Raw genomic sequence first — 27,339 nt, 5'->3', positions numbered from 1 at the left:
GATTTTCAGATTTTTTGCTGTCAGCTGCCCGCTCAGGGCCACAGGACCCTGAGCACAAACATCAGCACTTTTCCCTGGGAAAGAAAACTCACAAGTCCAGGTTTCTGATGTCAGTTTCTAGGGCTCGCCTGGGACTGTCAGGGCAGCACAAGTATGAGGTGGGGGCAGGTCCTGTCTGGGACTTATCCTTCGATGTTCCGATTTTTTGCAGACAGCTGCCCGCTCAGGGCCACAGGACTGAGAGCAGAAACACTGGCGGTTTTCCCTGGGAAAGAAAACTCACCAGTCCAGGTTCCTGATGTCAATTTGTAGGGCTCCCCTGGGACGGTCAGGGCAGCACAAGTATGAGGTGGGGGCAGCTCCTGTCTGGGACTTATCCTTTGATATTCGGAATTTACAGACAGCTGCCCGCTCAGGGCAACAGGACTCGGAGCGAAAACATCGGCTCTTTTCCCTGGGAAAGAAAACTCACCAGTCCATGTTCCTGATGTCAGTTTGTAGGGCTCCCCTGGGACTGTCAGGGCAGCACAAGTATGAGGTGGGGTCAGCTCCGGTCTGGGACTTATCCTTCGATATTAGGATTTTTTGCAGTGAGCTGCCCGCTCAGGGCCGCAGGACTCGGAGCGCAAACATCGCCTGTTTTCCCTGGGAAAGAAAACTCACCAGTCCAGGTTCCTGATGTCAGTTTGTAGGGCTCCCCTGGGACTGTCAGGGCAGCACAAGTATGAGGTGGTGGCTGCTCCTGCCTGGAATTATCCTTAGATTTTCAGATTTTTTGCTGTCAGCTGCCCGCTCAGGGCCACAGGACCCTGAGCACAAACATCAGCACTTTTCCCTGGGAAAGAAAACTCACAAGTCCAGGTTTCTGATGTCAGTTTCTAGGGCTCGCCTGGGACTGTCAGGGCAGCACAAGTATGAGGTGGGGGCAGGTCCTGTCTGGGACTTATCCTTCGATGTTCCGATTTTTTGCAGACAGCTGCCCGCTCAGGGCCACAGGACTGAGAGCAGAAACACTGGCGGTTTTCCCTGGGAAAGAAAACTCACCAGTCCAGGTTCCTGATGTCAATTTGTAGGGCTCCCCTGGGACGGTCAGGGCAGCACAAGTATGAGGTGGGGGCAGCTCCTGTCTGGGACTTATCCTTTGATATTCGGAATTTACAGACAGCTGCCCGCTCAGGGCAACAGGACTCGGAGCGAAAACATCGGCTCTTTTCCCTGGGAAAGAAAACTCACCAGTCCATGTTCCTGATGTCAGTTTGTAGGGCTCCCCTGGGACTGTCAGGGCAGCACAAGTATGAGGTGGGGTCAGCTCCGGTCTGGGACTTATCCTTCGATATTAGGATTTTTTGCAGTGAGCTGCCCGCTCAGGGCCGCAGGACTCGGAGCGCAAACATCGCCTGTTTTCCCTGGGAAAGAAAACTCACCAGTCCAGGTTCCTGATGTCAGTTTGTAGGGCTCCCCTGGGACTGTCAGGGCAGCACAAATATGAGGTGGGGGCAGCTCCTGTCTGGGACTTATCCTTCGATGTTCCGATTTTTTGCAGTCAGCTGCCCGCTCAGAGCCACCGGACTCGGAGCACAAACATCGGCTCTTTTCCCTGGAAAGAAAACTCACCAGACCAGGTTTCTGATGTCAGTTTGTAGGGCTCCCCTGGGACTGTCAGGGCAGCACAAGTATGAGGTGGGGGCAGCTCCTGTCCCGGACTTATCCTTCGATGTTCGGATTTTTTGCAGTCAGCTGCTCGCTCAGGGCAACAGGACCCGGAGCACAAACATCGGCTCTTTTTCCTGGGAAAGAAAACTCACCAGTACAGGTTCCTGATGTCAGTTTGTAGGGCTCCCCTGGGACTGTCAGGGCAGCACAAGTATGAGGTGGGGGCAGCTCCTGTCTGGGACTTATCCTTCGATGTTCGGATTTTTTGCAGTCAGCTGCCCGCTCAGGGCCACAGGACTGAGAGTGGAAACATCGGCGGTTTCCCCTGGGAAAGAAAACTCACCAGTCCAGGTTCCTGATGTCAGTTTGTAGGGCTCCCCTGGGACTGTCAGGGCAGCAGAAGTATGAGGTGGGCGTAGCTCCTGTCTGAAACTTATCCTTTGATATTCGGATTTTTTACAGTCAGCTGCCCGCTCCGGGCCACAGGACTTGGAGCGTAAACATTGGCTCTTTACCATGGGAAAGAATACTCACCAGTCCAGGTTCCTGATGTCAATTTGTAGGGCTCCCCTGGGACTGTCAGGGCAGCACAAGTATGAGGTGGGGGCAGCTCCTGTGTGGGACTTATCATTCGATGTTCGGATTTTTTGCAGACAGCTGCTCGCTCAGGGCCACAGGACCCTGAGTACAAACATAAGCTCTTTTCTCTGGGAGAGAAAACTCACCAGTCCAGGTTCCTGATGTCAGCAATTGCAAAAGACCAGCAGCTGCTCACTCCCAAACACAAGGCGCTGTCTATGTCCTTGCTTCTTGAGCAACTTAGCGCTGCCCCTCTCTTCTGCAGCTGCCATCGAGTTCTCTGCATCTCGCAAGCTCAGGGCGCGAACAAGAATTCTCCGTATTCGTCTGTCAAGGACCAAGTAAAAAGGCAGGAAAGTTCTCCTGGAGCACCTGCCATAAGCATGCCAGCTCTGAATTGAAAGGGCAGGCAGCTGAAGCCACCGTCCTCTAGCAGTGGCAAGGCTGCGCACACAAACCACCATCGTTCTTCGCCTCTCAGAAGCCAACCGCTCTCCCCGGCTGCCGGAGGCGAAGAAGCGGCTACTAACGTGCACCGCTGACGTGAACCACACTTGTAGGCTGCAAAGCGCGGCTTCGGCAGAAAGACGCTGGCAACCGGCGCTTCCCTGCGGATAACTGCGGAGAGCCCTAGTCTGCGTCTCTAGCGGACTGCATCATCGCGAAAAGCTTTTCCAGCGTGTCTGGCCGGAAAAAAGCTTGCCAGCACAGTGCACGCATCCCGCCCTTGCCCAGAAAAATGGATTTCTGAACTCTCCAAAAACACTGCTCTTTCCTAGGCAAGCTTCAAACTGCTGTCAGACGTGTGTGCTCTGTGTTTTCCGCTGCCCAGCTCGTTGCGCTAGAGTGCACAGCCCACCCTGGCATTCAGTGCACGGTGAAGGCAATTGCAAAAAACCAGCAGCTGCTCACTCCCAAACACAAGGCGCTGTCTGTGTCCTTGCTTCCCGACCAACTCAGCGCAGCCCCTCTCTTCTGCAGCTGCCATAGAGTTTTCTGCATCTCGGAAGCTCAGGGCACGAACAAGAATTCTCCAGGACGTCTGCATCAGGACTAAGTCAAAACCCAGGAAAGTCGTCCTGGAACACCTGCCAGAAGCATGCCAGCGGTGAATTGAAAGGGCAGGCAGCTGCAGCCACTGTCCTCTAGCAGTGCCAAGGGTGCGCACACAAGCCGGCTTCATTCTACGCCTCTCAGAAGACAACCGCTCTCGCCGGCTCCCTGGGGCGAAGAAGCGGCTACTACGTGCACCGCTGACGTGAACCGCACTTGTAGGCTGCAAAGCGCGGCTTCGGCAGAAAGACGCCGGCAACCGACGCTTCCCTGCGGACAACTGCGGAGAGCCCTAGTCTGCCTCTCTAGTTGACTGCATCATCGCGAAAAGCTTTTCCAGCATGTCTCGCAGGGAGAAAGCTTGCCAGAACAGTGCACGTATCCCGCTCTTTTCAGAAACATGCATTTGCTGAACACTCCAAAAAACACTGCTCTTTCCTAGGCAAGCTTCAAACTGCTGTCAGACGTCCGTGCTCTCTGTTTTCTGCTGCCCTGCTCGTTACAGTACAGTGCACAGCCCACCCTGGCATTCAGTGCACAGTGAAGGGAATTGCAAAAAACCAGCAGCTGCTCATTGCCAAACACAAGGCGCTGTCTATGTCCTTGCTTCCTGACCAACTAAGTGCAGCCCTTCTTTTCTGCAGCTGCCATCGACTTCTCTGCCTGAACAAGATTTCTCCAGGACATCTCAATCAGGACCAAGTCAAAACTAGGAAAGTCTTCTTCGAACACCTGCCATAAGCATGCCAGAGGTGAATTGAAAGGGCAGGCAGCTGCAGCCACTGTCCTCTAGCAGTGCCGAGGCTGCGCACACAAGCCGGCTTCGTTCTACGCCTCTCAGAAGCCAACCGCTCTCCCCGGCTGCCGGATGCGAAGAAGCGGCTACTACGTGCACCGCTGACGTGAAGCGCACTGGTAGGCTGCAAAGCGCGGCTTCGGCAGAAAGACGCCGGCAACCGCCGCTTCCCTGCGGACAGCTGCGGAGAGCCCTAGTCTGCGTCTCTACTGGTCTGCATCATCGCGAAAACTTTTTTCAGCGTGTCTCGCAGGGAGAAAGCTTGCCAGCACAGTGCTCGTATCCCGCCCTTGCCAAGAAACATGGATTTGCTGAACACTCCAAAAACACTACTCTTTCCTAGGCAAGCTTCAAACTGCTGTCAGACGTCCGTGCTCTCTGTTTTCTGCTGCCCTGCTCGTTGCAGTAGAGTGCACAGCCCACCCTGGCACTCAGTGCACAGTGAAGGCAATTGCAAAAAACCAGCAGCTGCTCACTCCCAAACACGAGGCGCTGTCTGTGTCCTTGCTTCCCGACGAACTCAGCGCAGCCCCTCTCTTCTGCAGCTGCCATCGAGTTCTCTGCATCTCGGAACCTCAGGGCACGAACAAGAATTCTCCAGGACATCTGCATCAGGACCAAGTCAAAACCCAGGAAAGTCTTCTTCGAACACCTGCCAGAAGCATGCCAGCGGTGAATTGAAAGGGCAGGCAGCTGCAGCCACTGTCCTCTAGTAGTGCTAAGCCTGCGCACACAAGCCGGCTTCGTTCTTCGCCTCTCAGAAGCCAACCGCTCTCCCCGGCTGCCGGAGGCGAAGAAGCGGCTACTACGTGCACCGCTGACGTGAACCGCACTTGTAGGCTGCAAAGCGCGGCTTCGGCAGAAAGACGCCGGCAACCGCCGCTTCCCTGCGGACAACTGCGGAGAGCCGTAGTCTGCGTCTCTACTGGTCTGCATCATCGCGAAAACTTTTTTCAGCGTGTCTCGCAGGGAGAAAGCTTGCCAGCACAGTGCACGTATCCCGCCCTTGCGAAGAAACATGGATTTGCTGAACACTCCAAAAACACTACTCTTTCCTAGGCAAGCTTCAAACTGCTGTCAGACGTCCGTGCTCTCTGTTTTCTGCTGCTCTGCTCGTAGCAGTAGAGTGCACAGCCCACCCTGGCATTCAGTGCACAGTGAAGGCAATTGTGTTTGTATCTCCAATCGTGTGTTCTGTTTACGTTTGATATTATGTTCTGTGCTTTCAGAACTGACTCTGAAAGTGAAGGTTTGTTTTGCTGTGTTATCATCTGGTCCCCCTCCCCCCATGTCTGCTGGAAAGCTAGAAAAGGCTAGGGCTGGCTGGCTGGCTTTGCTTTGCTTACTTGCTTGCTTGGCTTGCTTGCTTTGCCTGCTTTCTTGCTTTGCTTCCTAGTTAGGTGAAGCAGTCCAATTCTTTCCCTGGACTGTTGTTTTTTTTTCCTTTCCTCTTTCTAAATATCATCCAACCTGCTCTGGACTGGGATCTGGGAAACACCAAGGAACACCAGGAGCCTGCATTTGGAGATCTGCAGCAGCCATCCCCAGTGCTGGAGAGCAATCCCCAGCGTCCAGACCCGGGCGACCACTCCCAGGAAAGACCTTCTGTATTTGTTCAGCTCTTCAGAGGGGTGAAAGAGTTTTGTTGTCATCTAGTGTTTTTAATTGTTTTGGTGCTGGGGAGTGCTTTGTTTGTTGAATAAACAGGTTCTTTTCCACTTCTCTCTCAGAGGAAATTTTTCCCTGAACCAGGTGGGTGGAGAGGGGCCGTGGGGGTTTATTTCCTGGGTTTTCCCCAAATTTGCCCTAAACTAGGACAAATATTTTGGCGCCCAACGTGGGGCCCGAACCCACGACCCTGAGATTAAGAGTCTCATGCTCTACCGACTGAGCTAGCCGGGCATGGACAGAGACTGCTTATAGGGCCCCTTTAAGGATGCTTTGCCAAGGACCACCAGGAACAACAGTCCAGTATCACAATTCGGGACTAGAGTCCCCCCCATTTTCCCCTGGGGCCGAGGGTCCAAAAGACAGAGATCGCCTTCTCTTCTTCCTGAAGATGGAGGGCATCCTCACACCCTCCTCAGCTCTCTCTCTGTCCACTCCAAAACTGGTAGTTGCTGCAGAAGGTCTCTTGGCTCACCAATGCATCCCCCTAAAATGCAGTCCCTCTTGAAAGAAAGAGTGGTTCAGTCTATGGTAAACAAGCAGAGTCCAGCCAAAAGCCACTCTATCATCTGCCCCAAACCTTCTTCTCTGAACATCTGAGGTTTCAAGCTGTCTCTCTTTTCTTCAAATTCAGGAGGAGTAATATTTCATAAAGCCTTCATTTCTCAGGAAGGGTTAAAAGTCCCAACTCCCAAGGATGGCTCACTGCCCAGGCTCCAGCTCCCACAGCCCGGCTGGGCACCTTGCTGCCCCCCCGCTCTTCTCCTTCCCTGCGGCAAACTGCCGATAAAACCACCGCTGTCTTTTTTTCTCTCTTGGGAGAGGGAGAGACTCTGGGGGGGAACGGAGACATCCCAGATTTCTCCACCCTTCCATCTGCAGGGGGCCAGGTCTGGTTGCAGCCCCTCCACCCTTGGGCCTACCTCCACAGGCAGCATGGCTCCCCTCCCCCACCAAGACCGGGCTGGGGGAGGGAAATGTCCGTACCATGCGGTGACCGGAACCAAAGAAGGAGGAGTCCTCCTGGGAATTCCGCTTTTAACCCCTCTGTGTTCTCAGAGGTGTGTCCACCTTCATTTGGTCACCCCAAGTGTCAGTATCTAAACCTGACCGGTGACTGGATGAACCTCTTCCTTCTAAAAAAAAATTCTCTTCCCGTGTCAAACCATGACATCTGCTTTGCCCTGTTCTTGATCACATTTCACAGCATTTGATTGGTAAGTTGTATTTTCATGGGGCGCTGGCATTGTGCCAGCGTCAAACCGTGACAGACTGTCAGGGCAGCACAAGTATGAGGTGGGGGCAGCTCCTGTCTGGGACTTATCCTTCGATGTTCGGATTTTTTGCAGACAGCTGCTCGCTCAGGGCCACAGGACCCTGAGCACAAACATAAGCTCTGTTCCCTGGCAAAGAAAACTCACCAGTCCAGGTTCCTGATGTCAGTTTGTAGGGCTCCCCTGGGACTGTCAGGGCAGCAGAAGTATGAGCTGGGAGTAGCTCCTGTCTGGGACTTATCCTTTCATATTCGGATTTTTTGCAGTCAGCTGCCCGCTCAGGGCCACAGGACCCTGGGCACAAACATCGGCTCTTTTCCCTGGGAAAGAAAACTCACCAGTCCAGGTTCCTGATGTCAGTTTGTAGGGCTCCCCTGGGACTGTCAGGGCAGCACAAGTATGAGGTGGGGGTAGCTCCTGTCTGGGACTTATCCTTCGATGTTCGGATTTTTTGCAGTCAGCTGCTCGCTCAGGGCAACAGGACCCGGAGCACAAACATCGGCTCTTTTCCCTGGGAAAGAAAACTCACCAGTACAGGTTCCTGATGTCAGTTTGTAGGGCTCGCCAGGGACTGTCAGGGCAGCACAAGTATGAGGTGGGGGCAGCTCCTGTCTGGGACTTATCCTTCGATGTTCGGATTTTTTGCAGTCAGCTGCCCGCTCAGGGCCACAGGACTGAGAGCGGAAACATCGGCGGTTTCCCCTGGGAAAGAAAACTCACCAGTCCAGGTTCCGGATGTCAGTTTGTAGGGTTCCCCTGGGACTGTCAGGGCAGAACAAGTATGAGGTGGGGGCAGCTCCTGTCTGGGACTTATCCTTCGATGTTCGGATTTTTTGCAGACAGCTGCCCGCTCAGGGCCACAGGACCCTGGGCACAAAAATCGGCTCTTTTCCCTAGGAAAGAAAACTCACCAGTCCAGGTTTCAGATGTCAGTTTGTAGGGCTCCCCTGGGTCTGTAAGGGCAGCAGAAGTATGAGGTGGGCGTAGCTCCTGTCTGAAACTTATCCTTTGATATTCGGATTTTTTACAGTCAGCTGCCCGCTCAGGGCCACAGGACTCAGGAGCGGAAACGACGGCTCTTTTCCCTGGGAAAGAAAACTCACCAGTCCAGGTTCCTGATGTCTGTTTTTAGGGCTTCCCTGGGACTGTCAGGGCAGCACAAGTATGAGGTGAGGGCAGCTCCTCTCTGGGACTTATCCTTAAATGTTCGGATTTTTTGCAGTCAGCTGCCCGCTCAGGGCCACAGGACCCTGAGCACAAACATCAGCACTTTTCCCTAGGAAAGAAAACTCACCAGTCCAGGTTTCTGATGTCTGTTTGTAGGGCTCCCGTGGGACTGTCAGGGCAGAACAAGTATGAGGTGGCGGCAGCTCTTGTCTGGGGCTTATCCTTGGATGTTCGGATTTTTTGCAGTCTGCTGCCCGCTCAGGGCCACAGGACTCAGAGCACAAACTTCGGATCTTTTCTCTGGGAGTGAAAACTAAATAGTCCAGGTTTCTGATGTCAGTCTGTAAGGCTCCCCTGGGAATGTCAGGGCAGAACTGTAATTAGGAGGGGGCAGCTCCTGTCTGGGACTTATCCTTTGATATTCAAATTTTTTACAGTCAGCTGCTTGCTCAGTGCCACAGGACCCAGAGCACAAACATCTGATCTGTTCCCTGGGAAAGAAAACTCACCAGTCCAGGTTCCTGATGTCAGTTTGTAGGGCTCCCCTGGGACTGTCAGGGCAGCACAAGTATGAGGTGGTGGCTGCTCCTGCCTGGAATTATCCTTCGATGTTCGGATTTTTTGCAGTCAGCTGCCCGCTCAGGGCCACAGGACTCTGAGCACAAACATCAGCACTTTTCCCTGGGAAAGAAAACTCACAAGTCCAGGTTTCTGATGTCAGTTTCTAGGGCTCGCCTGGGACTGTCAGGGCAGCACAAGTATGAGGTGGGGGCAGCTCCTGTCTAGAACCTATCTTTGGATGTGCGGATTTTTTGCAGACAGCTGCCCGCTCCGGGCCACAGGACTTGGAGCGTAAACATTGGCTCTTTACCATGGGAAAGAAAACTCACCAGTCCAGGTTCCTGATGACAATTTGTAGGGCTCCCCTGGGACTGTCAGGGCAGCAAGAGTATGAGGTGAGGGCAGCTCCTCTCTGGGACTTATCCTTCAATGTTCGGATTTTTTGCAGTCAGCTGCCCGCTCAGGGCCACAGGACCCTGAGCACAAACATCAGCACTTTTCCCTAGGAAAGAAAACTCACCAGTCCAGGTTCCTGATGTCTGTTTGTAGGGCTCCCGTGGGACTGTCAGGGCAGAACAAGTATGAGGTGGCGGCAGCTCTTGTCTGGGGCTTATCCTTGGATGTTCGGATTTTTTGCAGTCTGCTGCCCGCTCAGGGCCACAGGGCTCAGAGCACCAACTTCGGATCTTTTCTCTGGGAGTGAAAACTAAATAGTCCAGGTTTCTGATGTCAGTCTGTAAGGCTCCCCTGGGAGTGTCAGGGCAGAACTGCTATTAGGAGGGGGCAGCTCCTGTCTGGGACTTATCCTTTGATATTCGGATTTTTTACAGTCAGCTGCTTGCTCAGAGCCACAGGACCCAGAGCACAAACATCTGATCTGTTCCCTGGGAAAGAAAACTCACCAATCCAGGTTCCTGATGTCAGTTTGTAGGGCTCCGCTGGGACTGTGAGGACAGCACAAGTATGAGGTGGGGGCAGATCCTGTCTGGAACTTATCCTTCGATGTTCCGATATTTTGCAGTCAGCTGCCCGCTCAGGGCCACAGGACTCGGAGCGCAAACATCGGCTCTTTTCCCTGGGAAAGAAAACTCACCAGTCCAGGTTCCTGATGTCAGTTTGTAGGGCTCCCCTGGGACTGTCAGGGCAGCACAAGTATGAGGTGGTGGCTGCTCCTGCCTGGAATTATCCTTAGATTTTCAGATTTTTTGCTGTCAGCTGCCCGCTCAGGGCCACAGGACCCTGAGCACAAACATCAGCACTTTTCCCTGGGAAAGAAAACTCACAAGTCCAGGTTTCTGATGTCAGTTTCTAGGGCTCGCCTGGGACTGTCAGGGCAGCACAAGTATGAGGTGGGGGCAGGTCCTGTCTGGGACTTATCCTTCGATGTTCCGATTTTTTGCAGACAGCTGCCCGCTCAGGGCCACAGGACTGAGAGCAGAAACACTGGCGGTTTTCCCTGGGAAAGAAAACTCACCAGTCCAGGTTCCTGATGTCAATTTGTAGGGCTCCCCTGGGACGGTCAGGGCAGCACAAGTATGAGGTGGGGGCAGCTCCTGTCTGGGACTTATCCTTTGATATTCGGAATTTACAGACAGCTGCCCGCTCAGGGCAACAGGACTCGGAGCGAAAACATCGGCTCTTTTCCCTGGGAAAGAAAACTCACCAGTCCATGTTCCTGATGTCAGTTTGTAGGGCTCCCCTGGGACTGTCAGGGCAGCACAAGTATGAGGTGGGGTCAGCTCCGGTCTGGGACTTATCCTTCGATATTAGGATTTTTTGCAGTGAGCTGCCCGCTCAGGGCCGCAGGACTCGGAGCGCAAACATCGCCTGTTTTCCCTGGGAAAGAAAACTCACCAGTCCAGGTTCTTGATGTCAGTTTGTAGGGCTCCCCTGGGACTGTCAGGGCAGCACAAATATGAGGTGGGGGCAGCTCCTGTCTGGGACTTATCCTTCGATGTTCCGATTTTTTGCAGTCAGCTGCCCGCTCAGAGCCACCGGACTCGGAGCACAAACTTCGGCTATTTTCCCTGGGAAAGAAAACTCACCAGTCCAGGTTCCTGATGTCACTTTGTACGGCTCCCCTGGGACTGTCAGGGCAGCACAAATATGAGGTGGGGGCAGCTCCTGTCTGGGACTTATCCTTTGATATTCGGATTTTTTGCAGTCAGCTGCCCGCTCAGGGCCGCAGGAGCCTGGGCACAAAAATCGGTCCTTTTCCATAGGAAAGAAAACTCACCAGTCCAGGTTTCTGTTGTCAGTTTTTACGGCTCCCCTGGAACTGTGAGGACAGCACAAGTATGAGGTGGGGGCAGCTCCTTTCTCGAACTTATCCTTCAATGTTCGGATATTTTGCAGTCAGCTGCCCGCTCAGGGCCACAGGACTCGGAGCGAAAACATCGGCTCTTTTCCCTGGGAAAGAACACTCACCAGTCCAGGTTCCTGATGTCAGTTTTTATGGCTCCCCTTTGACTTTCAGGGCAGCACAAGTATGAGCTGGGGGCAGCTCCTGTCTGGGACTTATCCTTCGATGCTCGGATTTTTTGCAGTCAGCTGCCCGCTCAGGGCCACAGGACTCGGCGCGCAAACATCGGCTCTTTTCCCTGGGAAAGAAAACTCACCAGTCCAGGTTCCTGATCTCAGTTTGTAGGGCTCCCCTCGGACTGTCAGGGCAGCACAAGTATGAGGTGGGGGCAGGTCCTGTCTGGGATTTATCCTTCGATGTTCGGTTTTTTGAATTCAGCTGCCCGCTCAGGGCCACAGGACCCTGAGCACAAACATCGGCTCTTTTCCCTGGAAAGAAAACTCACCAGACCAGGTTTCTGATGTCAGTTTGTAGGGCTCCCCTGGGACTGTCAGGGCAGCACAAGTATGAGGTGGGGGCAGCTCCTGTCCCGGACTTATCCTTCGATGTTCGGATTTTTTGCAGTCAGCTGCTCGCTCAGGGCAACAGGACCCGGAGCACAAACATCGGCTCTTTTTCCTGGGAAAGAAAACTCACCAGTACAGGTTCCTGATGTCAGTTTGTAGGGCTCCCCTGGGACTGTCAGGGCAGCACAAGTATGAGGTGGGGGCAGCTCCTGTCTGGGACTTATCCTTCGATGTTCGGATTTTTTGCAGTCAGCTGCCCGCTCAGGGCCACAGGACTGAGAGTGGAAACATCGGCGGTTTCCCCTGGGAAAGAAAACTCACCAGTCCAGGTTCCTGATGTCAGTTTGTAGGGCTCCCCTGGGACTGTCAGGGCAGCAGAAGTATGAGGTGGGCGTAGCTCCTGTCTGAAACTTATCCTTTGATATTCGGATTTTTTACAGTCAGCTGCCCGCTCCGGGCCACAGGACTTGGAGCGTAAACATTGGCTCTTTACCATGGGAAAGAATACTCACCAGTCCAGGTTCCTGATGTCAATTTGTAGGGCTCCCCTGGGACTGTCAGGGCAGCACAAGTATGAGGTGGGGGCAGCTCCTGTGTGGGACTTATCATTCGATGTTCGGATTTTTTGCAGACAGCTGCTCGCTCAGGGCCACAGGACCCTGAGTACAAACATAAGCTCTTTTCTCTGGGAGAGAAAACTCACCAGTCCAGGTTCCTGATGTCAGCAATTGCAAAAGACCAGCAGCTGCTCACTCCCAAACACAAGGCGCTGTCTATGTCCTTGCTTCTTGAGCAACTTAGCGCTGCCCCTCTCTTCTGCAGCTGCCATCGAGTTCTCTGCATCTCGCAAGCTCAGGGCGCGAACAAGAATTCTCCGTATTCGTCTGTCAAGGACCAAGTAAAAAGGCAGGAAAGTTCTCCTGGAGCACCTGCCATAAGCATGCCAGCTCTGAATTGAAAGGGCAGGCAGCTGAAGCCACCGTCCTCTAGCAGTGGCAAGGCTGCGCACACAAACCACCATCGTTCTTCGCCTCTCAGAAGCCAACCGCTCTCCCCGGCTGCCGGAGGCGAAGAAGCGGCTACTAACGTGCACCGCTGACGTGAACCACACTTGTAGGCTGCAAAGCGCGGCTTCGGCAGAAAGACGCTGGCAACCGGCGCTTCCCTGCGGATAACTGCGGAGAGCCCTAGTCTGCGTCTCTAGCGGACTGCATCATCGCGAAAAGCTTTTCCAGCGTGTCTGGCCGGAAAAAAGCTTGCCAGCACAGTGCACGCATCCCGCCCTTGCCCAGAAAAATGGATTTCTGAACTCTCCAAAAACACTGCTCTTTCCTAGGCAAGCTTCAAACTGCTGTCAGACGTGTGTGCTCTGTGTTTTCCGCTGCCCAGCTCGTTGCGCTAGAGTGCACAGCCCACCCTGGCATTCAGTGCACGGTGAAGGCAATTGCAAAAAACCAGCAGCTGCTCACTCCCAAACACAAGGCGCTGTCTGTGTCCTTGCTTCCCGACCAACTCAGCGCAGCCCCTCTCTTCTGCAGCTGCCATAGAGTTTTCTGCATCTCGGAAGCTCAGGGCACGAACAAGAATTCTCCAGGACGTCTGCATCAGGACTAAGTCAAAACCCAGGAAAGTCGTCCTGGAACACCTGCCAGAAGCATGCCAGCGGTGAATTGAAAGGGCAGGCAGCTGCAGCCACTGTCCTCTAGCAGTGCCAAGGGTGCGCACACAAGCCGGCTTCATTCTACGCCTCTCAGAAGACAACCGCTCTCGCCGGCTCCCTGGGGCGAAGAAGCGGCTACTACGTGCACCGCTGACGTGAACCGCACTTGTAGGCTGCAAAGCGCGGCTTCGGCAGAAAGACGCCGGCAACCGACGCTTCCCTGCGGACAACTGCGGAGAGCCCTAGTCTGCCTCTCTAGTTGACTGCATCATCGCGAAAAGCTTTTCCAGCATGTCTCGCAGGGAGAAAGCTTGCCAGAACAGTGCACGTATCCCGCTCTTTTCAGAAACATGCATTTGCTGAACACTCCAAAAAACACTGCTCTTTCCTAGGCAAGCTTCAAACTGCTGTCAGACGTCCGTGCTCTCTGTTTTCTGCTGCCCTGCTCGTTACAGTACAGTGCACAGCCCACCCTGGCATTCAGTGCACAGTGAAGGGAATTGCAAAAAACCAGCAGCTGCTCATTGCCAAACACAAGGCGCTGTCTATGTCCTTGCTTCCTGACCAACTAAGTGCAGCCCTTCTTTTCTGCAGCTGCCATCGACTTCTCTGCCTGAACAAGATTTCTCCAGGACATCTCAATCAGGACCAAGTCAAAACTAGGAAAGTCTTCTTCGAACACCTGCCATAAGCATGCCAGAGGTGAATTGAAAGGGCAGGCAGCTGCAGCCACTGTCCTCTAGCAGTGCCGAGGCTGCGCACACAAGCCGGCTTCGTTCTACGCCTCTCAGAAGCCAACCGCTCTCCCCGGCTGCCGGATGCGAAGAAGCGGCTACTACGTGCACCGCTGACGTGAAGCGCACTGGTAGGCTGCAAAGCGCGGCTTCGGCAGAAAGACGCCGGCAACCGCCGCTTCCCTGCGGACAGCTGCGGAGAGCCCTAGTCTGCGTCTCTACTGGTCTGCATCATCGCGAAAACTTTTTTCAGCGTGTCTCGCAGGGAGAAAGCTTGCCAGCACAGTGCTCGTATCCCGCCCTTGCCAAGAAACATGGATTTGCTGAACACTCCAAAAACACTACTCTTTCCTAGGCAAGCTTCAAACTGCTGTCAGACGTCCGTGCTCTCTGTTTTCTGCTGCCCTGCTCGTTGCAGTAGAGTGCACAGCCCACCCTGGCACTCAGTGCACAGTGAAGGCAATTGCAAAAAACCAGCAGCTGCTCACTCCCAAACACGAGGCGCTGTCTGTGTCCTTGCTTCCCGACGAACTCAGCGCAGCCCCTCTCTTCTGCAGCTGCCATCGAGTTCTCTGCATCTCGGAACCTCAGGGCACGAACAAGAATTCTCCAGGACATCTGCATCAGGACCAAGTCAAAACCCAGGAAAGTCTTCTTCGAACACCTGCCAGAAGCATGCCAGCGGTGAATTGAAAGGGCAGGCAGCTGCAGCCACTGTCCTCTAGTAGTGCTAAGCCTGCGCACACAAGCCGGCTTCGTTCTTCGCCTCTCAGAAGCCAACCGCTCTCCCCGGCTGCCGGAGGCGAAGAAGCGGCTACTACGTGCACCGCTGACGTGAACCGCACTTGTAGGCTGCAAAGCGCGGCTTCGGCAGAAAGACGCCGGCAACCGCCGCTTCCCTGCGGACAACTGCGGAGAGCCGTAGTCTGCGTCTCTACTGGTCTGCATCATCGCGAAAACTTTTTTCAGCGTGTCTCGCAGGGAGAAAGCTTGCCAGCACAGTGCACGTATCCCGCCCTTGCGAAGAAACATGGATTTGCTGAACACTCCAAAAACACTACTCTTTCCTAGGCAAGCTTCAAACTGCTGTCAGACGTCCGTGCTCTCTGTTTTCTGCTGCTCTGCTCGTAGCAGTAGAGTGCACAGCCCACCCTGGCATTCAGTGCACAGTGAAGGCAATTGTGTTTGTATCTCCAATCGTGTGTTCTGTTTACGTTTGATATTATGTTCTGTGCTTTCAGAACTGACTCTGAAAGTGAAGGTTTGTTTTGCTGTGTTATCATCTGGTCCCCCTCCCCCCATGTCTGCTGGAAAGCTAGAAAAGGCTAGGGCTGGCTGGCTGGCTTTGCTTTGCTTACTTGCTTGCTTGGCTTGCTTGCTTTGCCTGCTTTCTTGCTTTGCTTCCTAGTTAGGTGAAGCAGTCCAATTCTTTCCCTGGACTGTTGTTTTTTTTTCCTTTCCTCTTTCTAAATATCATCCAACCTGCTCTGGACTGGGATCTGGGAAACACCAAGGAACACCAGGAGCCTGCATTTGGAGATCTGCAGCAGCCATCCCCAGTGCTGGAGAGCAATCCCCAGCGTCCAGACCCGGGCGACCACTCCCAGGAAAGACCTTCTGTATTTGTTCAGCTCTTCAGAGGGGTGAAAGAGTTTTGTTGTCATCTAGTGTTTTTAATTGTTTTGGTGCTGGGGAGTGCTTTGTTTGTTGAATAAACAGGTTCTTTTCCACTTCTCTCTCAGAGGAAATTTTTCCCTGAACCAGGTGGGTGGAGAGGGGCCGTGGGGGTTTATTTCCTGGGTTTTCCCCAAATTTGCCCTAAACTAGGACAAATATTTTGGCGCCCAACGTGGGGCCCGAACCCACGACCCTGAGATTAAGAGTCTCATGCTCTACCGACTGAGCTAGCCGGGCATGGACAGAGACTGCTTATAGGGCCCCTTTAAGGATGCTTTGCCAAGGACCACCAGGAACAACAGTCCAGTATCACAATTCGGGACTAGAGTCCCCCCCATTTTCCCCTGGGGCCGAGGGTCCAAAAGACAGAGATCGCCTTCTCTTCTTCCTGAAGATGGAGGGCATCCTCACACCCTCCTCAGCTCTCTCTCTGTCCACTCCAAAACTGGTAGTTGCTGCAGAAGGTCTCTTGGCTCACCAATGCATCCCCCTAAAATGCAGTCCCTCTTGAAAGAAAGAGTGGTTCAGTCTATGGTAAACAAGCAGAGTCCAGCCAAAAGCCACTCTATCATCTGCCCCAAACCTTCTTCTCTGAACATCTGAGGTTTCAAGCTGTCTCTCTTTTCTTCAAATTCAGGAGGAGTAATATTTCATAAAGCCTTCATTTCTCAGGAAGGGTTAAAAGTCCCAACTCCCAAGGATGGCTCACTGCCCAGGCTCCAGCTCCCACAGCCCGGCTGGGCACCTTGCTGCCCCCCCGCTCTTCTCCTTCCCTGCGGCAAACTGCCGATAAAACCACCGCTGTCTTTTTTTCTCTCTTGGGAGAGGGAGAGACTCTGGGGGGGAACGGAGACATCCCAGATTTCTCCACCCTTCCATCTGCAGGGGGCCAGGTCTGGTTGCAGCCCCTCCACCCTTGGGCCTACCTCCACAGGCAGCATGGCTCCCCTCCCCCACCAAGACCGGGCTGGGGGAGGGAAATGTCCGTACCATGCGGTGACCGGAACCAAAGAAGGAGGAGTCCTCCTGGGAATTCCGCTTTTAACCCCTCTGTGTTCTCAGAGGTGTGTCCACCTTCATTTGGTCACCCCAAGTGTCAGTATCTAAACCTGACCGGTGACTGGATGAACCTCTTCCTTCTAAAAAAAAATTCTCTTCCCGTGTCAAACCATGACATCTGCTTTGCCCTGTTCTTGATCACATTTCACAGCATTTGATTGGTAAGTTGTATTTTCATGGGGCGCTGGCATTGTGCCAGCGTCAAACCGTGACAGACTGTCAGGGCAGCACAAGTATGAGGTGGGGGCAGCTCCTGTCTGGGACTTATCCTTCGATGTTCGGATTTTTTGCAGACAGCTGCTCGCTCAGGGCCACAGGACCCTGAGCACAAACATAAGCTCTGTTCCCTGGCAAAGAAAACTCACCAGTCCAGGTTCCTGATGTCAGTTTGTAGGGCTCCCCTGGGACTGTCAGGGCAGCAGAAGTATGAGCTGGGAGTAGCTCCTGTCTGGGACTTATCCTTTCATATTCGGATTTTTTGCAGTCAGCTGCCCGCTCAGGGCCACAGGACCCTGGGCACAAACATCGGCTCTTTTCCCTGGGAAAGAAAACTCACCAGTCCAGGTTCCTGATGTCAGTTTGTAGGGCTCCCCTGGGACTGTCAGGGCAGCACAAGTATGAGGTGGGGGTAGCTCCTGTCTGGGACTTATCCTTCGATGTTCGGATTTTTTGCAGTCAGCTGCTCGCTCAGGGCAACAGGACCCGGAGCACAAACATCGGCTCTTTTCCCTGGGAAAGAAAACTCACCAGTACAGGTTCCTGATGTCAGTTTGTAGGGCTCGCCAGGGACTGTCAGGGCAGCACAAGTATGAGGTGGGGGCAGCTCCTGTCTGGGACTTATCCTTCGATGTTCGGATTTTTTGCAGTCAGCTGCCCGCTCAGGGCCACAGGACTGAGAGCGGAAACATCGGCGGTTTCCCCTGGGAAAGAAAACTCACCAGTCCAGGTTCCGGATGTCAGTTTGTAGGGTTCCCCTGGGACTGTCAGGGCAGAACAAGTATGAGGTGGGGGCAGCTCCTGTCTGGGACTTATCCTTCGATGTTCGGATTTTTTGCAGACAGCTGCCCGCTCAGGGCCACAGGACCCTGGGCACAAAAATCGGCTCTTTTCCCTAGGAAAGAAAACTCACCAGTCCAGGTTTCAGATGTCAGTTTGTAGGGCTCCCCTGGGTCTGTAAGGGCAGCAGAAGTATGAGGTGGGCGTAGCTCCTGTCTGAAACTTATCCTTTGATATTCGGATTTTTTACAGTCAGCTGCCCGCTCAGGGCCACAGGACTCAGGAGCGGAAACGACGGCTCTTTTCCCTGGGAAAGAAAACTCACCAGTCCAGGTTCCTGATGTCTGTTTTTAGGGCTTCCCTGGGACTGTCAGGGCAGCACAAGTATGAGGTGAGGGCAGCTCCTCTCTGGGACTTATCCTTAAATGTTCGGATTTTTTGCAGTCAGCTGCCCGCTCAGGGCCACAGGACCCTGAGCACAAACATCAGCACTTTTCCCTAGGAAAGAAAACTCACCAGTCCAGGTTTCTGATGTCTGTTTGTAGGGCTCCCGTGGGACTGTCAGGGCAGAACAAGTATGAGGTGGCGGCAGCTCTTGTCTGGGGCTTATCCTTGGATGTTCGGATTTTTTGCAGTCTGCTGCCCGCTCAGGGCCACAGGACTCAGAGCACAAACTTCGGATCTTTTCTCTGGGAGTGAAAACTAAATAGTCCAGGTTTCTGATGTCAGTCTGTAAGGCTCCCCTGGGAATGTCAGGGCAGAACTGTAATTAGGAGGGGGCAGCTCCTGTCTGGGACTTATCCTTTGATATTCAAATTTTTTACAGTCAGCTGCTTGCTCAGTGCCACAGGACCCAGAGCACAAACATCTGATCTGTTCCCTGGGAAAGAAAACTCACCAGTCCAGGTTCCTGATCTCAGTTTGTAGGGCTCCCCTGGGACTGTCAGGGCAGCACAAGTATGAGGTGGTGGCTGCTCCTGCCTGGAATTATCCTTCGATGTTCGGATTTTTTGCAGTCAGCTGCCCGCTCAGGGCCACAGGACTCTGAGCACAAACATCAGCACTTTTCCCTGGGAAAGAAAACTCACAAGTCCAGGTTTCTGATGTCAGTTTCTAGGGCTCGCCTGGGACTGTCAGGGCAGCACAAGTATGAGGTGGGGGCAGCTCCTGTCTAGAACCTATCTTTGGATGTGCGGATTTTTTGCAGACAGCTGCCCGCTCCGGGCCACAGGACTTGGAGCGTAAACATTGGCTCTTTACCATGGGAAAGAAAACTCACCAGTCCAGGTTCCTGATGACAATTTGTAGGGCTCCCCTGGGACTGTCAGGGCAGCAAGAGTATGAGGTGAGGGCAGCTCCTCTCTGGGACTTATCCTTCAATGTTCGGATTTTTTGCAGTCAGCTGCCCGCTCAGGGCCACAGGACCCTGAGCACAAACATCAGCACTTTTCCCTAGGAAAGAAAACTCACCAGTCCAGGTTCCTGATGTCTGTTTGTAGGGCTCCCGTGGGACTGTCAGGGCAGAACAAGTATGAGGTGGCGGCAGCTCTTGTCTGGGGCTTATCCTTGGATGTTCGGATTTTTTGCAGTCTGCTGCCCGCTCAGGGCCACAGGGCTCAGAGCACCAACTTCGGATCTTTTCTCTGGGAGTGAAAACTAAATAGTCCAGGTTTCTGATGTCAGTCTGTAAGGCTCCCCTGGGAGTGTCAGGGCAGAACTGCTATTAGGAGGGGGCAGCTCCTGTCTGGGACTTATCCTTTGATATTCGGATTTTTTACAGTCAGCTGCTTGCTCAGAGCCACAGGACCCAGAGCACAAACATCTGATCTGTTCCCTGGGAAAGAAAACTCACCAATCCAGGTTCCTGATGTCAGTTTGTAGGGCTCCGCTGGGACTGTGAGGACAGCACAAGTATGAGGTGGGGGCAGATCCTGTCTGGAACTTATCCTTCGATGTTCCGATATTTTGCAGTCAGCTGCCCGCTCAGGGCCACAGGACTCGGAGCGCAAACATCGGCTCTTTTCCCTGGGAAAGAAAACTCACCAGTCCAGGTTCCTGATGTCAGTTTGTAGGGCTCCCCTGGGACTGTCAGGGCAGCACAAGTATGAGGTGGTGGCTGCTCCTGCCTGGAATTATCCTTAGATTTTCAGATTTTTTGCTGTCAGCTGCCCGCTCAGGGCCACAGGACCCTGAGCACAAACATCAGCACTTTTCCCTGGGAAAGAAAACTCACAAGTCCAGGTTTCTGATGTCAGTTTCTAGGGCTCGCCTGGGACTGTCAGGGCAGCACAAGTATGAGGTGGGGGCAGGTCCTGTCTGGGACTTATCCTTCGATGTTCCGATTTTTTGCAGACAGCTGCCCGCTCAGGGCCACAGGACTGAGAGCAGAAACACTGGCGGTTTTCCCTGGGAAAGAAAACTCACCAGTCCAGGTTCCTGATGTCAATTTGTAGGGCTCCCCTGGGACGGTCAGGGCAGCACAAGTATGAGGTGGGGGCAGCTCCTGTCTGGGACTTATCCTTTGATATTCGGAATTTACAGACAGCTGCCCGCTCAGGGCAACAGGACTCGGAGCGAAAACATCGGCTCTTTTCCCTGGGAAAGAAAACTCACCAGTCCATGTTCCTGATGTCAGTTTGTAGGGCTCCCCTGGGACTGTCAGGGCAGCACAAGTATGAGGTGGGGTCAGCTCCGGTCTGGGACTTATCCTTCTATATTAGGATTTTTTGCAGTGAGCTGCCCGCTCAGGGCCGCAGGACTCGGAGCGCAAACATCGCCTGTTTTCCCTGGGAAAGAAAACTCACCAGTCCAGGTTCTTGATGTCAGTTTGTAGGGCTCCCCTGGGACTGTCAGGGCAGCACAAATATGAGGTGGGGGCAGCTCCTGTCTGGGACTTATCCTTCGATGTTCCGATTTTTTGCAGTCAGCTGCCCGCTCAGAGCCACCGGACTCGGAGCACAAACTTCGGCTATTTTCCCTGGGAAAGAAAACTCACCAGTCCAGGTTCCTGATGTCACTTTGTACGGCTCCCCTGGGACTGTCAGGGCAGCACAAATATGAGGTGGGGGCAGCTCCTGTCTGGGACTTATCCTTTGATATTCGGATTTTTTGCAGTCAGCTGCCCGCTCAGGGCCGCAGGAGCCTGGGCACAAAAATCGGTCCTTTTCCATAGGAAAGAAAACTCACCAGTCCAGGTTTCTGTTGTCAGTTTTTACGGCTCCCCTGGAACTGTGAGGACAGCACAAGTATGAGGTGGGGGCAGCTCCTTTCTCGAACTTATCCTTCAATGTTCGGATATTTTGCAGTCAGCTGCCCGCTCAGGGCCACAGGACTCGGAGCGAAAACATCGGCTCTTTTCCCTGGGAAAGAACACTCACCAGTCCAGGTTCCTGATGTCAGTTTTTATGGCTCCCCTTTGACTTTCAGGGCAGCACAAGTATGAGCTGGGGGCAGCTCCTGTCTGGGACTTATCCTTCGATGCTCGGATTTTTTGCAGTCAGCTGCCCGCTCAGGGCCACAGGACTCGGCGCGCAAACATCGGCTCTTTTCCCTGGGAAAGAAAACTCACCAGTCCAGGTTCCTGATCTCAGTTTGTAGGGCTCCCCTCGGACTGTCAGGGCAGCACAAGTATGAGGTGGGGGCAGGTCCTGTCTGGGATTTATCCTTCGATGTTCGGTTTTTTGAATTCAGCTGCCCGGTCAGGGCCACAGGACCCTGAGCACAAACATCGGCTCTTTTCCCTGGAAAGAAAACTCACCAGACCAGGTTTCTGATGTCAGTTTGTAGGGCTCCCCTGGGACTGTCAGGGCAGCACAAGTATGAGGTGGGGGCAGCTCCTGTCCCGGACTTATCCTTCGATGTTCGGATTTTTTGCAGTCAGCTGCTCGCTCAGGGCAACAGGACCCGGAGCACAAACATCGGCTCTTTTTCCTGGGAAAGAAAACTCACCAGTACAGGTTCCTGATGTCAGTTTGTAGGGCTCCCCTGGGACTGTCAGGGCAGCACAAGTATGAGGTGGGGGCAGCTCCTGTCTGGGACTTATCCTTCGATGTTCGGATTTTTTGCAGTCAGCTGCCCGCTCAGGGCCACAGGACTGAGAGTGGAAACATCGGCGGTTTCCCCTGGGAAAGAAAACTCACCAGTCCAGGTTCCTGATGTCAGTTTGTAGGGCTCCCCTGGGACTGTCAGGGCAGCAGAAGTATGAGGTGGGCGTAGCTCCTGTCTGAAACTTATCCTTTGATATTCGGATTTTTTACAGTCAGCTGCCCGCTCCGGGCCACAGGACTTGGAGCGTAAACATTGGCTCTTTACCATGGGAAAGAATACTCACCAGTCCAGGTTCCTGATGTCAATTTGTAGGGCTCCCCTGGGACTGTCAGGGCAGCACAAGTATGAGGTGGGGGCAGCTCCTGTGTGGGACTTATCATTCGATGTTCGGATTTTTTGCAGACAGCTGCTCGCTCAGGGCCACAGGACCCTGAGTACAAACATAAGCTCTTTTCTCTGGGAGAGAAAACTCACCAGTCCAGGTTCCTGATGTCAGCAATTGCAAAAGACCAGCAGCTGCTCACTCCCAAACACAAGGCGCTGTCTATGTCCTTGCTTCTTGAGCAACTTAGCGCTGCCCCTCTCTTCTGCAGCTGCCATCGAGTTCTCTGCATCTCGCAAGCTCAGGGCGCGAACAAGAATTCTCCGTATTCGTCTGTCAAGGACCAAGTAAAAAGGCAGGAAAGTTCTCCTGGAGCACCTGCCATAAGCATGCCAGCTCTGAATTGAAAGGGCAGGCAGCTGAAGCCACCGTCCTCTAGCAGTGGCAAGGCTGCGCACACAAACCACCATCGTTCTTCGCCTCTCAGAAGCCAACCGCTCTCCCCGGCTGCCGGAGGCGAAGAAGCGGCTACTAACGTGCACCGCTGACGTGAACCACACTTGTAGGCTGCAAAGCGCGGCTTCGGCAGAAAGACGCTGGCAACCGGCGCTTCCCTGCGGATAACTGCGGAGAGCCCTAGTCTGCGTCTCTAGCGGACTGCATCATCGCGAAAAGCTTTTCCAGCGTGTCTGGCCGGAAAAAAGCTTGCCAGCACAGTGCACGCATCCCGCCCTTGCCCAGAAAAATGGATTTCTGAACTCTCCAAAAACACTGCTCTTTCCTAGGCAAGCTTCAAACTGCTGTCAGACGTGTGTGCTCTGTGTTTTCCGCTGCCCAGCTCGTTGCGCTAGAGTGCACAGCCCACCCTGGCATTCAGTGCACGGTGAAGGCAATTGCAAAAAACCAGCAGCTGCTCACTCCCAAACACAAGGCGCTGTCTGTGTCCTTGCTTCCCGACCAACTCAGCGCAGCCCCTCTCTTCTGCAGCTGCCATAGAGTTTTCTGCATCTCGGAAGCTCAGGGCACGAACAAGAATTCTCCAGGACGTCTGCATCAGGACTAAGTCAAAACCCAGGAAAGTCGTCCTGGAACACCTGCCAGAAGCATGCCAGCGGTGAATTGAAAGGGCAGGCAGCTGCAGCCACTGTCCTCTAGCAGTGCCAAGGGTGCGCACACAAGCCGGCTTCATTCTACTCCTCTCAGAAGACAACCGCTCTCCCCGGCTCCCTGGGGCGAAGAAGCGGCTACTACGTGCACCGCTGACGTGAACCGCACTTGTAGGCTGCAAAGCGCGGCTTCGGCAGAAAGACGCCGGCAACCGACGCTTCCCTGCGGACAACTGCGGAGAGCCCTAGTCTGCCTCTCTAGTTGACTGCATCATCGCGAAAAGCTTTTCCAGCATGTCTCGCAGGGAGAAAGCTTGCCAGAACAGTGCACGTATCCCGCTCTTTTCAGAAACATGCATTTGCTGAACACTCCAAAAAACACTGCTCTTTCCTAGGCAAGCTTCAAACTGCTGTCAGACGTCCGTGCTCTCTGTTTTCTGCTGCCCTGCTCGTTACAGTACAGTGCACAGCCCACCCTGGCATTCAGTGCACAGTGAAGGGAATTGCAAAAAACCAGCAGCTGCTCATTGCCAAACACAAGGCGCTGTCTATGTCCTTGCTTCCCGACCAACTAAGTGCAGCCCTTCTTTTCTGCAGCTGCCATCGACTTCTCTGCCTGAACAAGATTTCTCCAGGACATCTCAATCAGGACCAAGTCAAAACTAGGAAAGTCTTCTTCGAACACCTGCCATAAGCATGCCAGAGGTGAATTGAAAGGGCAGGCAGCTGCAGCCACTGTCCTCTAGCAGTGCCGAGGCTGCGCACACAAGCCGGCTTCGTTCTACGCCTCTCAGAAGCCAACCGCTCTCCCCGGCTGCCGGATGCGAAGAAGCGGCTACTACGTGCACCGCTGACGTGAAGCGCACTGGTAGGCTGCAAAGCGCGGCTTCGGCAGAAAGACGCCGGCAACCGCCGCTTCCCTGCGGACAGCTGCGGAGAGCCCTAGTCTGCGTCTCTACTGGTCTGCATCATCGCGAAAACTTTTTTCAGCGTGTCTCGCAGGGAGAAAGCTTGCCAGCACAGTGCTCGTATCCCGCCCTTGCCAAGAAACATGGATTTGCTGAACACTCCAAAAACACTACTCTTTCCTAGGCAAGCTTCAAACTGCTGTCAGACGTCCGTGCTCTCTGTTTTCTGCTGCCCTGCTCGTTGCAGTAGAGTGCACAGCCCACCCTGGCACTCAGTGCACAGTGAAGGCAATTGCAAAAAACCAGCAGCTGCTCACTCCCAAACACGAGGCGCTGTCTGTGTCCTTGCTTCCCGACGAACTCAGCGCAGCCCCTCTCTTCTGCAGCTGCCATCGAGTTCTCTGCATCTCGGAACCTCAGGGCACGAACAAGAATTCTCCAGGACATCTGCATCAGGACCAAGTCAAAACCCAGGAAAGTCTTCTTCGAACACCTGCCAGAAGCATGCCAGCGGTGAATTGAAAGGGCAGGCAGCTGCAGCCACTGTCCTCTAGTAGTGCTAAGCCTGCACACACAAGCCGGCTTCGTTCTTCGCCTCTCAGAAGCCAACCGCTCTCCCCGGCTGCCGGAGGCGAAGAAGCGGCTACTACGTGCACCGCTGACGTGAACCGCACTTGTAGGCTGCAAAGCGCGGCTTCGGCAGAAAGACGCCGGCAACCGCCGCTTCCCTGCGGACAACTGCGGAGAGCCGTAGTCTGCGTCTCTACTGGTCTGCATCATCGCGAAAACTTTTTTCAGCGTGTCTCGCAGGGAGAAAGCTTGCCAGCACAGTGCACGTATCCCGCCCTTGCGAAGAAACATGGATTTGCTGAACACTCCAAAAACACTACTCTTTCCTAGGCAAGCTTCAAACTGCTGTCAGACGTCCGTGCTCTCTGTTTTCTGCTGCTCTGCTCGTAGCAGTAGAGTGCACAGCCCACCCTGGCATTCAGTGCACAGTGAAGGCAATTGTGTTTGTATCTCCAATCGTGTGTTCTGTTTACGTTTGATATTATGTTCTGTGCTTTCAGAACTGACTCTGAAAGTGAAGGTTTGTTTTGCTGTGTTATCATCTGGTCCCCCTCCCCCCATGTCTGCTGGAAAGCTAGAAAAGGCTAGGGCTGGCTGGCTGGCTTTGCTTTGCTTACTTGCTTGCTTGGCTTGCTTGCTTTGCCTGCTTTCTTGCTTTGCTTCCTAGTTAGGTGAAGCAGTCCAATTCTTTCCCTGGACTGTTGTTTTTTTTTCCTTTCCTCTTTCTAAATATCATCCAACCTGCTCTGGACTGGGATCTGGGAAACACCAAGGAACACCAGGAGCCTGCATTTGGAGATCTGCAGCAGCCATCCCCAGTGCTGGAGAGCAATCCCCAGCGTCCAGACCCGGGCGACCACTCCCAGGAAAGACCTTCTGTATTTGTTCAGCTCTTCAGAGGGGTGAAAGAGTTTTGTTGTCATCTAGTGTTTTTAATTGTTTTGGTGCTGGGGAGTGCTTTGTTTGTTGAATAAACAGGTTCTTTTCCACTTCTCTCTCAGAGGAAATTTTTCCCTGAACCAGGTGGGTGGAGAGGGGCCGTGGGGGTTTATTTCCTGGGTTTTCCCCAAATTTGCCCTAAACTAGGACAAATATTTTGGCGCCCAACGTGGGGCCCGAACCCACGACCCTGAGATTAAGAGTCTCATGCTCTACCGACTGAGCTAGCCGGGCATGGACAGAGACTGCTTATAGGGCCCCTTTAAGGATGCTTTGCCAAGGACCACCAGGAACAACAGTCCAGTATCACAATTCGGGACTAGAGTCCCCCCCATTTTCCCCTGGGGCCGAGGGTCCAAAAGACAGAGATCGCCTTCTCTTCTTCCTGAAGATGGAGGGCATCCTCACACCCTCCTCAGCTCTCTCTCTGTCCACTCCAAAACTGGTAGTTGCTGCAGAAGGTCTCTTGGCTCACCAATGCATCCCCCTAAAATGCAGTCCCTCTTGAAAGAAAGAGTGGTTCAGTCTATGGTAAACAAGCAGAGTCCAGCCAAAAGCCACTCTATCATCTGCCCCAAACCTTCTTCTCTGAACATCTGAGGTTTCAAGCTGTCTCTCTTTTCTTCAAATTCAGGAGGAGTAATATTTCATAAAGCCTTCATTTCTCAGGAAGGGTTAAAAGTCCCAACTCCCAAGGATGGCTCACTGCCCAGGCTCCAGCTCCCACAGCCCGGCTGGGCACCTTGCTGCCCCCCCGCTCTTCTCCTTCCCTGCGGCAAACTGCCGATAAAACCACCGCTGTCTTTTTTTCTCTCTTGGGAGAGGGAGAGACTCTGGGGGGGAACGGAGACATCCCAGATTTCTCCACCCTTCCATCTGCAGGGGGCCAGGTCTGGTTGCAGCCCCTCCACCCTTGGGCCTACCTCCACAGGCAGCATGGCTCCCCTCCCCCACCAAGACCGGGCTGGGGGAGGGAAATGTCCGTACCATGCGGTGACCGGAACCAAAGAAGGAGGAGTCCTCCTGGGAATTCCGCTTTTAACCCCTCTGTGTTCTCAGAGGTGTGTCCACCTTCATTTGGTCACCCCAAGTGTCAGTATCTAAACCTGACCGGTGACTGGATGAACCTCTTCCTTCTAAAAAAAAATTCTCTTCCCGTGTCAAACCATGACATCTGCTTTGCCCTGTTCTTGATCACATTTCACAGCATTTGATTGGTAAGTTGTATTTTCATGGGGCGCTGGCATTGTGCCAGCGTCAAACCGTGACAGACTGTCAGGGCAGCACAAGTATGAGGTGGGGGCAGCTCCTGTCTGGGACTTATCCTTCGATGTTCGGATTTTTTGCAGACAGCTGCTCGCTCAGGGCCACAGGACCCTGAGCACAAACATAAGCTCTGTTCCCTGGCAAAGAAAACTCACCAGTCCAGGTTCCTGATGTCAGTTTGTAGGGCTCCCCTGGGACTGTCAGGGCAGCAGAAGTATGAGCTGGGAGTAGCTCCTGTCTGGGACTTATCCTTTCATATTCGGATTTTTTGCAGTCAGCTGCCCGCTCAGGGCCACAGGACCCTGGGCACAAACATCGGCTCTTTTCCCTGGGAAAGAAAACTCACCAGTCCAGGTTCCTGATGTCAGTTTGTAGGGCTCCCCTGGGACTGTCAGGGCAGCACAAGTATGAGGTGGGGGTAGCACCTGTCTGGGAC

At 53.6% G+C, this 27,339-nt stretch overlaps 3 non-coding genes across 3 annotated transcripts; all 3 read right to left on the bottom strand.

Moving 5' to 3' along the window:
- Positions 1–5,910: 5,910 nt before the first annotated feature.
- TRNAK-CUU (transfer RNA lysine (anticodon CUU)) lies at positions 5,911–5,983 on the bottom strand. Its single transcript has one exon. It is a non-coding gene; the product is annotated as a tRNA-Lys (tRNA).
- A 9,871-nt stretch (positions 5,984–15,854) lies between these two features.
- Positions 15,855–15,927, bottom strand: TRNAK-CUU (transfer RNA lysine (anticodon CUU)). The gene has a single exon. It is a non-coding gene; the product is annotated as a tRNA-Lys (tRNA).
- Positions 15,928–25,798: 9,871 nt separating this feature from the next.
- TRNAK-CUU (transfer RNA lysine (anticodon CUU)) lies at positions 25,799–25,871 on the bottom strand. Its single transcript has one exon. It is a non-coding gene; the product is annotated as a tRNA-Lys (tRNA).
- Between the last annotated feature and the right edge of the window lie 1,468 nt (positions 25,872–27,339).

The sequence above is a fragment of the Taeniopygia guttata genome, chromosome W (genome assembly GCF_048771995.1).
Source record: "Taeniopygia guttata chromosome W, bTaeGut7.mat, whole genome shotgun sequence".
NCBI classification, from domain to species: Eukaryota; Metazoa; Chordata; class Aves; order Passeriformes; family Estrildidae; genus Taeniopygia; species Taeniopygia guttata.
This window is presented reverse-complemented; position numbering and strand designations above follow the sequence as displayed.